Here is an 18,030-nt window from a genome sequence, read left to right as displayed (position 1 = left end):
GACAAAGTGAGGCCGGATTTGGGATTCTGTCCAGCATGTGTGTGTGTGTGTCCTCCATGTTAATCCTGGGGTTAGGACGGTGAGATAACACACACTCTTGAAGGGGAACTGCACTTTTTTTTTTTTTTTTAACATTTTGCCTATCGCTCACAATCATTGTGAAAGACATGACAATGGATGTATATTTTTTCCATGCATTCTAACTCGTAAACAAAAATCCACTTACAGCGGAGCCAATAGGAGGTGCTTTATTCCACCCAAAAAACATAATAACCATCCCAAACCCGGCAAAAATACTACATTTACATGTCGTGACTTGAATAGTAACAAGTATTAGTGATCTTGTTATTATGAGTGCTAACGCAGACGGACTATTTATAATAATAGATTTTATTTGGGGAAAAAAACTAATTATATTGAGTAAACAATCTCAAAGTGCTACAGTGTATTAAAAAATAAATAAATAAAAAGATAATAAAGAAATAAATACAAATAAAAAGTAGAACAGCCAAATAGCTGTAACTAGTATGTATATATTAGAGATGCGCGGTTTGCGGACACAACCGCGGAGTCCGCGGATTATCCGCGGATCGGGCGGTTGAAATAAAAAAAAATTAGATTTTATCCGCGGGTCGGGTCGGGCGGTTGAAATAAAAAAAAAAAGAGATTTTAAATAGATTCAGGCGGGTGGCAGTTAAACCAATTGGGAAATATATATACATAGTTAAATGTTGTTACCCACATACGAAAAACGAGCAGGCACCTGCAGCATATGCCACAACAGAAGAAAAAAAAAAAAGAGATGGACACTTTTACGGAGCGGAGAAGGGACGCCTCGCCGGGGTCCGGGACCGAGGCCCCTTCCCCCGAGAGGGCCCCACCGGGAGCCGTAGCTGAGGTGATCCGCAAGAAGGGCCCGACGCACGTCCAGGGTCACCACCGCGCCCACCGCACCGACACCCCGCCTCGTCCGCCTTCGCCGCGGCCGGCGTCACGCGCAGCAGGTAAGCAGCTTACCTGCCCGCCACCCCCGTGGCCGGGGGCTCGTATCAGGGGTCACTCCGCGCGCTCCGCCCGCGCAGCTTACCTGCCCGCCACCCCCGTTGCCGGGGGCGCGTAACAGGGGTCACTCCGCGCGCAGTGCGCTCACGAAAGGGGTGGGGCTCACCCTGGTGAGCCGAGTGGGCCACTTTTGGTAAGCAGAACTGGCGCTGCGGGATGAACCGAACGCCGGGTTAAGGCGCCCGATGCCGACGCTCATCAGACCCCAGAAAAGGTGTTGGTTGATATAGACAGCAGGACGGTGGCCATGGAAGTCGGAACCCGCTAAGGAGTGTGTAACAACCCACCTGCCGAATCAACTAGCCCTGAAAATGGATGGCGCTGGAGCGTCGGGCCCATACCCGGCCGTCGCCGGCAGCGAGAGCCGCGAGGGCTAGGCCGCGACGAGTAGGATGGCCGCCGTGGTGCGCGCTGAAGCCTCGGGCGCGAGCCCGGGTGGAGCCGCCGCGGGTGCGAGGGACATCGCACCTCCACGCGCTTGGAGGTGCGCTCAGTGCGGCTCCCAGATGATTGCGCACTGGTGTGCGCCTGGGCCGTGACAGCGTGGCACGCATTGAATGTCTCTGCTACATTGGATCAGTCTCCTTTATTTGACAGGCAAAAGCTTTATAACCTCACTAATGCCTTGCATCGTCTATATTAGATATATAACAACGGGTGGGTGCGGTGTTGATTAAATGTTAATTCGGGTGGATGCGGATGGTTGACGACTTTTGTGATGCGGTTGCGGATGAAATAATTGCCTATCCGCGCATCTCTAGTATATATCTAAAAAAAGGGTTTTTAAAAAAAAAAAGAAGGGCTTTTAAGCCTTTTTTTAAATCATCCACAGTCTGTGGTGCCCTCAGGTGGTCAGGGAGAGCGTTACACAGACTGGGAGCGGCGGAGCAGAAAGCCCGGTCTCCCATTGTTCGTAGCTTTGTCCTCGGAGGTTGGAGGGGGTTAGCCATTTGGTTCCACCCCCCCTTTTCTTGGCAAGGATTATGAGTCAGTATTAGTGATATTGTTATTATGAGTGCTAACGCAGACGGACTATTTATAATAATAATAATAATAATAGATTTTATTTGGAAAAAAAAATCTCAAAGTGCTACAGTGTATTAAAAAATAAATAAATAAAAAGATAATAAAGAAATAAATAAAAAATAAAAATAGCTGTAACTAGTATACATATATCTAAAAAAAACGTTTGTTTTTTAAAAAAAGAAGGGCTTTTAAGCCTTTTTTAAAAGCATCCACAGTCTGTGGTGCCCTCAGGTGGTCAGGGAGAGCGTTACACAGACTGGGAGCGGCGGAGCAAAAAGCTCAGTCTACCATTGTTCGTAGCTTTGTCCTCGGAGGTTGGAGGGGGTTAGCCTGTCCGGTGGAGGATTTGGGGGTGAGTAGTTATTTGAGGTAAAGGGGGGCATTTCCATGGAGGCACTGGTGGGCTAGTAGGGAGACTTTGAATTCAATCCTGAGCGGAACAGGAAGCCAGTGAAGGGATTTGAGAATTGGTGTGATGTGGTCATATTTCCGCACTCTCATCATATCATAGCGGCTTTGCGTGGCAATGTTGACAGGATCGACTGAAGTTTCCTATCTCGTCAAAACTTTATTCATAAACCGTGCCTCTCACCTGGATAGTAGAAGGATGAAGAGGTATTCCGACAAGTTGGTACACTTTGACAGCCAATTTATACCCGGGAATGGTGATAACGACACGAAAAGACATTTGGTTCCACCCCCCCTTTTCTTGGCAAGGATTATGAGTCAGTATTCAACTCAACGGGACTATATCGACTCTGGTCGCTAACATTAGCATTATCATTTTGATTTGAGCATCGGAAGTCACTTACTAGTTTAGCAGGAACAAAGCCAAGGCAGCATCGGTCTGAAATCCCTCGTCTTTGAGCTCACGCCAGCGAGTGAAAGCCGGGACAATGTTGATCCTTGACTGTCTTTGTATCCGGGTAGCTTCCGTTTTTCTTTTTTTCTATCTCCACAGACAAAACTTTTCGTTTCTTTGGTTGATTAGGAGCTTCGGCATTTCGGTAATTGCACGTAGGCGTTCTTCTTCTTTTTTTTTGTTTTCTGGCGGCACGTAGGCGTTCACATCGACTTCCGTCTTTTTAACGAATGGGTAAAGGGGGAGCGATGTATGCCGTGAAGCAAGGCAGCACATTTGTAGTTTTTTTGTGAGACAGAATTCCTGTTACCCTCCTCGAAGTCGCTAAGTGCCAGTAAAAGCGATACAGACGCCGGTGTCATTCAACTAGTCCATGTATCATCCCAAAAAGTTATGAAAGTATTTTATCTAGCTTGAAAAGTTACTTACCCGATCGGTAGGTTGTGAGTTCAAACCCCGGGCCGAGTCACACCAAAGACTTAAAAAAAGTTATTATGAGCGCTATCGCAGACAATCTATTTATGTTTGCCTATCTCGTCAAACTTTATTCTAGATCATAAACCATGCCTCTCACCCGGATAGTAGAAGGATGAAGAGGTATTCCGGCAAATTGGTACACTTTGACAGCCAATTTAGACCTGGTAATGACGAGATTGACACGAAAAGACGCTTGGTTCCACCCCCCTTTTCTTGGCGAGGCTTATTGATTGATTGATTGAGACTTTTATTAGTAGATTGCACAGTGCAGTACATATTCCATACAATTGACCACTAGCTGGTAACACCCCAATAAGTTCTTCAACTTGTTTAAGTCGGGGTCCGCGTTAATCAATTCATCCTAGCAGTCGGCATCCTAATAACAGCTGACCTTGTACAGTAAGTGATGTTTTTATTATGTTTGTTGGCTCTCATGAAGTTTGTAACAATCAGTAGTGATGTTAAGGGGTAAAAAAGTACAAGTTGTGATGCGTTTTTTTAAAAATTGTTGCGCCGCGTATGCTTAAAATGAGCAAAATACGTAAATATTAATAAAAATGTGCCCGTTACTACGTTACATATATACCACAGGTGTCAAACCCAAGGCCCGGGGGGAAGATGTGGCCCGCCACTTCATTTTATTTTGCCCTTGCAATCCTGGAAATAATATGTATCAATAAAGTATTGTAACTAGTCTTACTAAATACATTATTTCTTTCTAATTTGGCACAAAAAAAAAATACATGTACGCAAATTTTGTTTCGCTTTGAGTCACTAGAGAAAAGCGCTATATAAATATAATTCACTTCACTAATTGATTAAGAATTGTTACAAATAAGAATCATGATTCATTCGGAGAGGGAGGAATTTGACATATCGTATTTTTCGGACTGTAAGGCGCAGTTTTTTCATAGTTTGGCCGGGGGTGCGACTTATACTCAGGAGCGACTTGTGTGTGAAATTATTAACACATTAGCGTAAAATATCAAATAATATTATTTAGCTCATTCACGTAAGCCAGTTTTTTTTTTACTGTAAAAATAACCGTGATATTGTTTTCTATTTACTGTAATATGTTGTAAAAAACCCCCAAAAAAAACAATGTACAGTGGGTTATTTTTCGCCTCCTTCCTGTGGGAGTCCTGCGAAGCATTAATGAGTCGGACTATCCAGGCCTAGCTGCGGTGTGCTCAAACAACCACCAGGTAGTGTCAGTGAGCAGATAATACTGGATCATCTCTTTCGGACGTATCAGGTCGGTAGCCAGACCCATACTGTAAAATTGCCTTTTTTTTTTTAAATTGTAAAATGTACAGATTTTTTCCTTTTTACAGTGTACCAAAAAATCGATATAATAATCAAATGCATAGGCAAATTTGTATATTACCGTATTTTTCGGACTATAAGTCGCAGTTTTTTTCATAGTTTGGCCGGGGGTGCGACTTATACTCAGGAGCGACTTGTGTGTGAAATTATTAACACATTAGCGTAAAATATCAAATAATATCATTTATCTCATTCACGTAAGAGACTAGACGTATAAGATTTCATGGGATTTAGCGATTAGGAGTGACAGATTGTTTGGTAAACGTATAGCATGTTCTATATATATACATATATATATATATACGGCATGGCGCAGTGGGAGAGTGGCCGTGCGCAACCCGAGGGTCCCTGGTTCAATCCCCACCTAGTACCAACCTCGTCATGTCCGTTGTGTCCTGAGCAAGACACTTCATCCTTGCTCCTGATGGGTGCTGGTTAGCGCCTTGCATGGCAGCTCCCGCCATCAGTGTGTGAATGTGTGTGTGAATGGGTAAATGTGGAAGTAGTGTCAAAGCGCTTTGAGTACCTTGAAGGTAGAAAAGCGCTATACAAGTACAACCCATTTATTTATTCATTTATTTATATGTTATAGTTATTTGAATGACTCTTACCATAATATGTTACGTTAACATACCAGTTGGTTATTTATGCCTCATATAACGTACACTTATTCAGCCTGTTGTTCACTATTCTTTATTTATTTCAAATTGCCTTTCAAATGTCTATTCTTGCTGTTGGATTTTATCAAATACATTTCCCAAAAAAATGTGACTTATACTCCATTGCGACTTATATATGTTTTTTCCTTCTTTATTATGCATTTTCGGCCGGTGCGACTTATACTCCGGGGCGATTTATATCCCGAAAAATACGGTACATCTGTCTTCATGTCTTTCATAATGATTGTGAACGATAAGAACACACACAAAAAAAGTGTGCAGTCACCACAACGCAAAGGTCACTCGCTTCACGCAGGTGAGCCCGGTGAGGTCACACCTGCATGGAAGTGTGTATTTACAGTGTATGACCGCTACAATGCCAACCTGCTTGTGTGCGGACAAAAACGCACGCTCAGCATATACACGTAAAAAAAAAAAAAAAAGAAGTGCGCTTTCACCATTTGTTGCATAAAAAGTGTTGCACACTCTGGAAACGCAAGGTAGTTATTATGTACATGTATTTCACTAGTATTAGTATGGATATTATTGTTATGCTCAACTAAGAATATGCAGGTGACAAACGTCTCGCAGTAAACACGTCGCATAGCCAGGATGGTGCGGCGGTAAAGACAACGCGGGGGTTAGGGGGTTAAGAGAGGGGAGGAGCCTGTTGCACAGGGCCTGCAGGCCACTTCTGCACTGCGACATCGACATGCAACACTTGCCTCTTCCTCCTCCTCCATGACATCACTTTAGAATCAACTAGAAAGCACCGTACTCTACACCAGTAGTCCCCAACCTTTTTGTAACTGTGGACCGGTCAAAGCTTGAAAATTTGTCCCACGGACCGGGGAGGGGGGGGTTGTCATAAAAAAAATACAATCATGTGTGCTTACGGACTGTATCCCTGCAGACTGTATTGATATATATTGATATATAATGTAGGAACCACAATATTAATAACAGAAAGAAACAACCCTTTTGTGTGAATGAGTGTGAATGAGGGAGGGAGGTTTTTTGGGTTGGTGCACTAATTGTAAGTGTAACTTGTGCTTTTTATGTTGATTTAATGGGGGGGGAAAAAAAAAAAAATGTTCCTTGTGCGGCCCGGTACCAATCGATCCACGGACCGGTACCGGGCCATGGCCCGGTGGTTGGGGACCACTGCTCTACACCAATACTTCCTCATAGGAGTCATGCACAATTCCCCGGGGAAAGGAAAAAGAACTATCAACATATTAACAATAAAGCATCCCTAATTCAACTTTTTTTTCAATCCACACTGGAATTGGAATGACTAACCAACAACATTTCTCAACCAGCTATTGCAAGGAATTTAGGGATTTCACCATCTACGGTCCGTAATATCATCAAAGGGTTCAGAGAATCTGGAGAAATCACTGCACGTAAGCAGCTAAGCCCGTGACCTTCCATCCCTCAGGCTGTACTGCATCAACAAGCGACATCAGTGTGTAAAGGATATCACCACATGGGCTCAGGAACACTTCCGAAAACCACTGTCCGTAACTACAGTTGGTCGCTACATCTGTAAGTGCAAGTTAAAACTCTACTACGCAAAGCGAAAGCCATTTATCAACAACACCCAGAAACGCCGCCCGGCTTCACTGGGCCCGAGTTCATCTAAGATGGACTGATGCAAAGTGGAAGGCATCATTTTAGCATCTAATATACGTTATTAAACGCATCACTGTGCGATTCTGATTCTTATTATTTGGTGTACAATGATAATAAAACCTTTTCAGAACAGGCGACAGGTTGCAAAAGCTTCTCTTAGCTGCTGGCTTACTGACTTATACGAGTGCAGTGTTGGCCTAAAAAACTTATTTTTAAAAATGCATTTTTACAATTTTATTTACAAAAAAATCACAGAATGTTAAGTCAATCTAATAAAGGAAAACGGAGCAACTCCAACTCAAGCGCAGCTTCACAGTACTTAGCAATCGAGAAGATGTACGCATATAATACTAAAATAACAGCAACACTATCAATAATAGTTATATCAATAATGGTTGTTTCATGTTTTTCATCCAAAACTTGATTCCACCCCTCTGATTGATACTGTATTACTGCCTTTTCCCTAATGTGCAACCAAAACATTCCTGTTTGTCGTAATGACGAAGATCACACATTTTTATTGTATTTGTCTTTCGGTCAAGGGTTACTCTCCAAATGGCTTTCTTTTGTGATTGATGCTGTATTACTGCCTTTTCCCTAATGTGCAACCAAAACATTCCTGTTTGTTGTAATGACGAAGATCACACATTTTTATTGTATTTGTCTTTCGGTCAAGGGTTACTCTCCAAATGGCTTTCTTTTGTGATTGATGCTGTATTACTGCCTTTCCCCCAATGTGCAACCAAAACATTCCTGTTCACAATCAGTTTATTGCTCCACCCCCCAAACGGGCTGCTTTTCACATCCCTAAAGCTGTTATAAAAGATCTAGAAGCTTTTTTTCCTCCATTTTATTTACCCTCGCGCTCTCTTCCTTTTGCCATCCGCAGCGTAGACTTGCTTCTCTGTATACTGACGTGATGTGACATCTCAAATAAACACTTTGAAGACTTTCTCAGGACATTTCTTTATTTAATAGGAACGATTCCAAAACATAATTCTAATTTTAAAAAAAGTGAATCATTTGACAGCATTTATGTTAATAAATAAATACATTTTCCCAATCAACCGATCAAGGAAATTGATCCGAATGCTCAACCCCGGTTCAGGAGTGAGTCGGCAAATCCTCTCTGACACGTGATCAGGTGTTCCATCATGTCCGCCTGCACCACCTTCTCCACTTTAGAAGAGAAGGAGGGGGGGAGGGAGGTGTTTTAATGGCTCTCAGAGCTAAGAGCCAAAACGCTCAGTGGGGATAAAAGACGTTTCCCCGTCAAATGTGCGCCATCATCCTACTTATCATCTCTTAAAAAGGGCAATATCAATCGATCAATGTTGACTTATATAGCCCTAAATCACCAGTGTCTCAAAGGGCTGCACAAGCCACAACGACAATAAAAAGCCTGCAGCAAAATGGACGCCAAGCACACAAAAAAAGGTCAGTAATCCCTTTTTACACCTGGGTTGCCATGGAGACCGCCAATCAACAGGCTCCAAAAAAGGTAAAAGACTACATTATAATAGGTTTATATGTATTAGTTTAAAATGGACAGCAGGGCAGGAAATACAGTATGTAACGTTGGCCCCGCCCCCTTTCACAGAGGATGCGTACGTGCTTGGGATCAGATACTCACGCGCGCGCACGAGCCTTTCCCATCGCACGCACGCGCACAGGTCACGATTTTTTAAAAGGACGCAACATTCATCCGTGAAGGTCAGCTCATTTTTCCTCCTTCCTGTTTTCTTCCGCCGACATCTCGAAGCGGGGTTTTTTTTTGTTTTTTTTCGACACACGGTGATATTTTGTCCCAAAAAAAGCCGCGGGCGGTGAGCTATGAACGCTAAAAAAAATGTTAAAATGACACTCGGCGACGTTAGCTGTCCGTCAAAAATGTTAGCTGCTAGCTAAACTCGAGACGAGGGGCGTGGCCCCAGCATCACATCGCATCAAGGTGGTCGTTTAAAAAAAAAAAAAAGAGGAGGTAGTTGAATAAAACAAATATTTTTCTTACCAGCAGCTCGGAGAAGAGAAGGCAGGTTAGGAGATGTCGAGGTGACGGGAGAGACTGTGCTGCAGAGCAACGTGACGCTTTACTAAAGCCGGTGGGGGGGAGGGGCGGGGCTTAAGCGCTGCGTCACGGCGGGAGGATGGGTGGTAATGCGCATGCGCGGGGCAGCATCAGTCAATCGATGCACCTGCATCCTTTCATAAGCTCTAAATACAGAGATTCATTATTAGGAGCATTTTGACACTGAATTCATGTAACTTATTTATGTGACATCTCTAAATATCCTCGATTAGAAATATGTTGGAGTTAAGACCATCACTTTTTTTTTATGATAGAAAATGAGCTTATGCCGAACACAGCGCCTCTGGTGGTTGCAGCAGAGTAGCACACTCCATTTTGTTTTGCCTAATTCCTTCAAGACAACATTAATCACAGTGCTAAAAAATTCACTCCAGTACAAATCATACATTTTAAATCACCCCCGATTCTAAATCAATTCATATTTTTGGAGAGTTGATTAAAAAATAAGAATACAATTTTGGATTTAAAACATTAAACAATTATTATTGATATTAGAGAGTCACATCCAAATTGTTTTTTTATTTATTCCGATTTTAAATCGATTACAATTTTTTAGAGAATTTTGTTTAAAAAAATAAAAAAATATTTAATATTTTTTTGTCCAGATTAAAAACATTAATTAATTATTATTGCAAAAAAAAAAAATCTATTCATATATAAGTCGCGATTTTTTATTTATTCCGATAATTTTAAAGAAGTGGTAAAAAAAAAAATATATTTTTTTTTTGCAAATTTAATTATGTTACATGTAACAATTGGCATTTTAGCACGCTAATATTAGCATGCTAGCTTTAAAAAACATTTTTTTACCCCCAGACACACCTCAGAGTAATATATTTTGGTACTTGACACATGCTACAGTTAGCATTTTAGCACTTTTTTTTTAGGTAGACACTTCAGCCATATTTTGGTACTTGATGCATGCTAATGATAGAATGCTAGCGTTTTTAACACATTTTTAAAGGTACACACCTTAGAGTAATATATTTTGGTACTTGACACATGTTACAGTTTGCATTTTAGCATTAATATGCTAGCTTTTTAGCAATTTTTTTTAGGTTTACACTTCAATCATATTTTGGTACTTGATACATGCTAATGATAGCATGCTAGAATTTTAAAACATTTTTCAGGTACACACCTCAGAGTAATATATTTTGGTACTTGACACATGTTAGTTGGCATTTTAGCAATAATACGCTAGCTTTTTAGCAATTTTTTTTAGGTTTAAATTTCAGTCATTTTTAAATCAATCAATCAATGAATGTTTACTTATATAGCCCTAAATCACGAGTGTCTCAAAGGGCTGCACAAGCCACGACGACATTTTGGTACTTGATACATGTTAATGATAGCATGCTAGCATTTTAGACACATTTTTCAGGTACACACCTTAGAGTAATATATGTTGGTACTTGACAAATGTTACAGTTGGCATTTTAGCAAGCTAACATTAGCATGCTAGCTTTTAAAAAATGTTTTCTCTCGTACACACGTCAAGAGTAATATATTTTGGTACTTGACACATGTTACAGTTGGCAATTTAGCACGGTAACATTGGCATGCTAGCCTTTTCAACATTTCAATCCCCCGCATACACCTCAGAGTAATATATTTTGGTACTTGACGCATGCTACAGTTAGCATTTTAGCATTAATATGCTCGCTTTTTAGCACATATTTTTTAGGTAGACACTTAAGTCATATTTTGGTACTTGATGCATGCTAATGATAGCATGCTAGCGTTTTAAACACATTTTTAAGGTACACACCGCAGAGTAATATATTTTGGTACTTGACACATGCTGCAGTTGGGATTTTAGCATGTTAGCATTAATATGCTAGCTTTTTAGCAATTTTTTTTAGGTTTACACTTCAGTCATTTTGGTACTTGATGCATGCTAGCGTTTTAAACACATTTTTAAGGTACACACCTCAGAGTGATATATTTTGGTACTTGACACATGTTACAGTTGGCATTTTAGCATGTTAGCATTAATATGCTATCTGTTAGCAATTTTTTTTAGTTTTACACTTCAGTCATATTTTCAATCAATGTTTACTTATATAGCCCTAAATCACGAGTGTCTCAAAGGGCTGCACAAGCCACGACGACATTTTGGTACTTGATACATGTTAATGATAGCATGCTAGCATTTTAAACACATTTTTCAGGTACACACCTTAGAGTAATATATGTTGGTACTTGACAAATGTTACAGTTGGCATTTTAGCAAGCAAACATTAGCATGCTAGCTTTTTAAAAATGTTTTCTCTCGTACACACGTCAAGAGTAATATATTTTGGTACTTGACACATGTTACAGTTGGCAATTTAGCACGGTAACATTGGCATGCTAGCCTTTTCAACATTTCCATCCCCCGCATACACCTCAGAGTAATATATTTTGGTACTTGACGCATGCTACAGTTAGCATTTTAGCATTAATATGCTAGCTTTTTAGCACTTTTTTTTTTAGGTAGACACTTCAGCCATATTTTGGTACTTGATGCATGCTAATGATAGAATGCTAGCGTTTTTAACACATTTTTAAAGGTACACACCTTAGAGTAATATATTTTGGTACTTGACACATGTTACAGTTTGCATTTTAGCATTAATATGCTAGCTTTTTAGCAATTTTTTTTAGGTTTACACTTCAATCATATTTTGGTACTTGATACATGCTAATGATAGCATGCTAGCGTTTTAAACACATTTTTAAGGTACACACCGCAGAGTAATATATTTTGGTACTTGACACATGCTGCAGTTGGCATTTTAGCATGTTAGCATTAATATGCTAGCTTTTTAGCCATTTTTTTAGGTTTACACTTCAGTCATATTTTGGTACTTGATGCATGCAAGCGTTTTAAACACATTTTTAAGGTACACACCTCAGAGTAATATATTTTGGTACTTGACACATGTTGCAGTTGGCATTTTAGCATGTTAGCATTAATATGCTATCTGTTAGCAATTTTTTTTAGTTTTACACTTCAGTCATATTTTCAATCAATGTTTACTTATATAGCCCTAAATCACGAGTGTCTCAAAGGGCTGCACAAGCCACGACGACATTTTGGTACTTGATACATGTTAATGATAGCATGCTAGCATTTTAAACACATTTTTCAGGTACACACCTTAGAGTAATATATGTTGGTACTTGACACATGTTACAGTTGGCATTTTAGCACGTTAGCATTAGCATGCTAGCTTTTAAAAAAATGGTTTCCCCTGTACACACCTCAGAGTAATTTATTTTGGTACTGAACACATTTTACATTGGCATTTTAGCACGCTAACATTAGCATGTTGGCTCTTTAAACCGTTTTTTCCCCCCGTATACATCTCAGAGTATACGGGTACTTGACACATGTTACAGTTGGGATTTTAGCATGCATGTTAGCTTTTTAAAATTGTTCTCCTCCGTACACACGTCAGAGTAATATATTTTGGTACTTGACACGTGTTACAGTTGACAATTTAGCACGTTAATATTAGCATGCTAGCTTTTTAAACATTTTAATCCCCCGTATACACCTCAGAGTAATATATTTTGGTACTTGACACAATTAGCATTTTAGCATCCTAACATTAGCATGCTAGCTTTTTTAGATGATTTAAAAGTGTATACAACAGTGTCATATATTTTGCTATATATATTTCATGAATGCAAACTATACGCATGATATTGTTAGCATAGTACGCTTTTTGGCTCACATTTGTTAATAGATGCTATCTAACCAGCGTGCTAACTGTTAGCATTTTATATCGACTTTAGCTCTTCAACATTCGCACAAAATTTTTACCGAAATTGCTTTTTCTAGTTTTTCTGTCCAAGTGCAGCTGGGGTAGGCTCCAGCCCGCCTGCAATGGATGGATGGATAGTTGTTTGAAAAAAAAAAAAAAAGTATATATTGTACTGGTTTTGAAGGTGAAAGCTATCAAAAAGGCCCCCGCCTGCTGTGATTTGTCAGTCTGTGGCCCTCAGTGGATAAGGTTTGGGCACGGCTTGTCTACACGAGAATGTAATCTCTCCGTCGACGTGTCAAAACCTCCACACGTTGAGCAAACTACCAGCGTCATGTTGAAAGAGTCAACTTCCATGTTGAAATGTTCTAGAAGGTCGGGTCATGTAAGAAATCCCAGAAGCACCTCTGGTAAGATTGGAGGTTTAGTACAGTTCCAAAAACACATGTAGTACGTGTAGAAATCGTGCAAAGAGGATTTGTTCTTTAATAAACAAGCAATGTCATAACAAAACAAAAGGATCACTCGTGAGGCGTTCAGGTGCATCGGGACAAGTGCATTAGAAAAAGAGCAGTGTCTCAAGTAAAGGCAAGTAAATGCTCCCCTGAGTCGCTGGTGATAAAACACGGGAGGATGTTCAAAACGTACACCTGGGAAACAGGTGGGCACGTTTATACGACTATTTCAAAGTAAACAAGCAAAAAATAATTCTTGCATGAGGTTTGGTGTTCCTTCCTTGGCGTGCTCAGCTTGATTAAAGTTCCCATTGTCAGTGAAAAAAAACACAAAAGCTTTATCTTTCTTCTTCTTGCACAAGCCAGAATGTTAGCCAGGCTACCAGGAAGTTAGCCACGGCTACCAGAAAAAAATTGACCGGTCTACCAGGAAGTTAGCCACGGCAAGCAGGAAGTTGGAAAGTCTGCCAGAAATGTACCAGGCTGCCGGGAAGTTACAAAGGCCTCCAGGAAGTTAGCCAGGCTACCAGGAAATTAGCCAAGCTGCCAGGATATTTGCCACGGCTATTAGGAAACTAGCCAGTCCACCAGGATGTTAGCCATGGCTATTAGGAAATTAGCCAGGCTACAAAAAAAAATTGCCAGGCTACCAGGATGTTAGCCAAGCTACCAGGAAATTAGCCAGGCTACCAGGAAGTTAGCCACGGCTACCAGGAAATTAGCCAGGCTACCAGGTAGTTAGCCACGGCTACCAGGAAATTAGCCAGGCTACCAGGTAGTTAGCCAGACTAACAGGATGTTAGCCAGTCTACCAGGTAGTTAGCCAGACTAACAGGATGTTAGCCAGTCTACCAGGAAATTAGTCAGTCTTCCAGGAAGTTAGCCAGGCTACCAGGAAATTAGCCAAGCTGCCAGGATATTTGCCACGGCTATTAGGAAACTAGCCAGTCCACCAGGATGTTCGCCAAGCTACCAGGATGTTAGCCATGGCTATTAGGAAATTAGCCAGGCTACAAAAAAAAATTGCCAGGCTACCAGGATGTTAGCCAAGCTACCAGGAAATTAGCCAGGCTACCAGGAAGTTAGCCACGGCTACCAGGAAATTAGCCAGGCTACCAGGTAGTTAGCCACGGCTACCAGGAAATTAGCCAGGCTACCAGGTAGTTAGCCAGACTAACAGGATGTTAGCCAGTCTACCAGGTAGTTAGCCAGACTAACAGGATGTTAGCCAGTCTACCAGGAAATTAGTCAGTCTTCCAGGAAGTTAGCCAGGCTACCAGGAAATTAGCCAAGCTGCCAGGATATTTGCCACGGCTATTAGGAAACTAGCCAGTCCACCAGGATGTTCGCCAAGCTACCAGGATGTTAGCCATGGCTATTAGGAAATTAGCCAGGCTACCAAAAAAATTGCCAGGCTACCAGGATGTTAGCCAAGCTACCAGGAAATTAGCCAGGCTACCAGGAAGTTAGCTATGGCTACCAGGAAATTAGCCAGGCTATCAGGTAGTTAGCCACGGCTACCAGGAAATTAGCCAGGCTACCAGGTAGTTAGCCACGGCTACCAAGATGTTTGCCTGACTGCCAGTGAGTTAGCCAGACTAACAGGATGTTAGCCAGTCTACCAGGAAATTAGTCAGTCTTCCAGGAAGATAGCCAGACTACCAGGTCGTTTGCCGCGGCTACCAGGATGTTAGCCACGACTATTAGGAATGTAGCCATGCTACCAGGATGTTTGCTAGCAAGTAAGCCAGGCTACCAGGAAATGTGCCAGGAAGTAAGCCTGGTTACCAGGAAGTTTGCTAGGCTACCAGGATGTTAATCCCGGCTATTAGTAAATTAGCCACGGCTACTAGGAAATTAACCTGGAAGTAAGCCAAGTTACCAGGATGTTAGCCACAACTATTAGGAAATTAGCCAGGCTACCAGGATGTTTGCTTGATTGACAGGGAGTTAGACAGACCAACAGGATATTAGTCAGTCTTCCAGGAAGTTAGCCAGACCAACAGGATATTAGTCAGTCTTCCAGGAAGGTAGCCAGACTACCAAGTAGTTAGCCACGGCTACTAGGAAGTTAGCCTGGCTTCCAGGGAGTTAGCCAGGCTACCAGGAAGTTAGCCATTGCTACCAGGAAATTAGCCAGGCTATCAGGTAGTTAGCCACGGCTACCAGGAAATTAGCCAGGCTACCAGGTAGTTAGCCACGGCTACCAAGATGTTTGCCTGACTGCCAGTGAGTTAGCCAGACTAACAGGATGTTAGCCAGTCTACCAGGAAATTAGTCAGTCTTCCAGGAAGATAGCCAGACTACCAGGTCGTTTGCCGCGGCTACCAGGATGTTAGCCACGACTATTGGGAATTTAGCCATGCTACCAGGATGTTTGCTAGAAAGTAAGCCAGGCTACCAGGAAATGTGCCAGGAAGTAAGCCTGGTCACCAGGAAGTTTGCTAGACTACCAGGATGTTAATCCCGGCTATTAGTAAATTAGCGATGGCTACTAGGAAATTAACCTGGAAGTAAGCCAAGTTACCAGGATGTTAGCCACAACTATTAGGAAATTAGCCAGGCTACCAGGATGTTTGCTTGATTGCCAGGGAGTTAGACAGACCAACAGGATATTAGTCAGTCTTCCAGGAAGTTAGCCAGACCAACAGGATATTAGTCAGTCTTCCAGGAAGTTAGCCAGACCAACAGGATATTAGTCAGTCTTCCAGGAAGTTAGCCAGACCAACAGGATATTAGTCAGTCTTCCAGGAAGTTAGCCAGACTACCAGGTAGTTAGCCACGGCTACTAGGAAGTTAGCCTGGCTTCCAGGGAGTTAGCCAGGCTACCAGGGTGTTAGCCACGACTATTAGGAATTTAGCCATGCTACCAGGAAATTTGCTAGGAAGTAAGCCAGGCTATTAGGATGTTAGCAAGGCTACCAGGAAGTTAGCCAGGCTACCAGGAAATTTGCCAGGAAGTAAGCCAGGCTACTAGGAAGTTAGCTAGACGACCAGGATGTTAATCACGGTTATTAGTAAATTAGCCAGGCTACAAGGAAATTAGCCAGACTACCAGAAAATGAGGGCAGCACGGTGGCGGAGGGGTCCGTGCTGTTTTCTTACGTCACAACGCTAGGTGGCTACATGTGTGACGTAACCACCTAGCATCGTGACGTGAAAGAAAGTCATGCTAACAAGTAGCCACCTAGCATTGTGACGTAAGAAAACATTATTAGCCATGCCATGCTTGTGTAAGCATGGCTAACATTGTTAGGTCATGCTAACACTAGCATGGCTAATATTGTTCTTTGACATCACAATGCTACTTCATGCTAACACTAGCATGACTAATATTGTTCTTTGACATCACAATGCTACTTCATGCTAACAATGCCAAGTGGCTACTCGTTAGCATGACTTTCTTTCACGTCACAATGCTAGGTGGTTACGTCACACTTGTAGTCATAGACATGTTATAAGTAGACGCAGCATTGGCTGCTGTGAAGCGAGAAATTCGGCCGCCATCTTGAAGTGGTGGTGAGGAGCCGGCGAGCAGCCTAAACTGACAGTTGACAGGTAGAAAACAAAGATGGTGTTGAGCGTTTTCCTGCTCAAATGAGCGGACTGTTGAAAATAGGATTACTTTTCACAAGTAAGATTTAACATTAACGTACTATTGGTTGTATTTTGTGAAAATTCCCCAGCTGCCACGGATTATGATGCATTCTCATTTTAGGCAAAGTATAAGACAATACTTTCTTAACAGTATAATTGTAACCAGGAAGTAACAATATTCAAATACTAAGATTGTTGGGTAAGACAGAATTTGGTTTTATTCTGAATCCAGCGAAACAGATTGGTGGTTTTAGTTGATATAAAGACTTTCAGGTGTTTATATATGTTTATGTTGAAGTATTTGGCAGACGCTTTTATCCAAAGCGACATACATAAAAAATACATATAAATCAATCAGTGTAAACATGATCATTTAAGGGAAGAATGTAATAGAAAATATCAATACAAAGTTTCAAGACAGAATAAACTCTCTGCTGCTGCAGCAACAGAGATACAGTCTATAAGATATATAGATATCTAATGTATTCATACATTGTTTATGCAGTACGGAGCCCCTAAAAGGGACATGGAGGAAATGTTTTTTTTAAATAAATATTTATTTTTTTATATTTTTTTAGACATGTATCTCGTGCGCACAAGAAACTTTTTATACAGTTATAAAAAAAAATTAATAATAATACATTTAAAACATTTTTTTTTTTATAACTTTATAGAAAGTTTCTCATGCGCACGAGATACATGTCTAAAAAAAAAAAAAAAATTCTCCCATGTCCCTTTAGGGCAGGGGTGCTCACACTTTTTCTGCAGGCGAGCTACTTTTCAATTGATCAAGTCGTGGGGATCTACCTCATTCATATATATAATTTATATTTACTTATTTATGAAACATATGTTTTTGTTAACAAGTTAAAGGTGTTTAATGATAATACAAGCATGTTTAACACATATAGTTAATATTGTTAATAAATTAAAGATGTTTAATGAAAATACAAGTATGTTTAATACATATAGTTAATATTGTTAACAAGTTAAAGGTGTTTAATGATAATGCAAGCATGTTTAACACATAGAGTTAATATTGTTAATAAGTTAAAGGTGTTTAAAGATAATACAAGCATGTTTAACA

At 41.0% G+C, this 18,030-nt stretch overlaps 1 protein-coding gene across 1 annotated transcript in view; it reads right to left on the bottom strand.

The window, feature by feature from the left end:
• The window catches only part of aldocb (aldolase C, fructose-bisphosphate, b), a 53,695-nt gene extending 44,513 nt beyond the window's left edge, over positions 1–9,182 (bottom strand). The window contains exon 1 of the mRNA XM_061962886.2: positions 9,059–9,182. The gene's annotated coding sequence lies outside the window, so the exon portion shown is untranslated. The remainder of the gene's footprint in view (positions 1–9,058) is intronic.
• Between the last annotated feature and the right edge of the window lie 8,848 nt (positions 9,183–18,030).

Source organism: Nerophis lumbriciformis, linkage group LG09 (assembly GCF_033978685.3).
Source record: "Nerophis lumbriciformis linkage group LG09, RoL_Nlum_v2.1, whole genome shotgun sequence".
Taxonomy (NCBI): domain Eukaryota; kingdom Metazoa; phylum Chordata; class Actinopteri; order Syngnathiformes; family Syngnathidae; genus Nerophis; species Nerophis lumbriciformis.
This window is presented reverse-complemented; position numbering and strand designations above follow the sequence as displayed.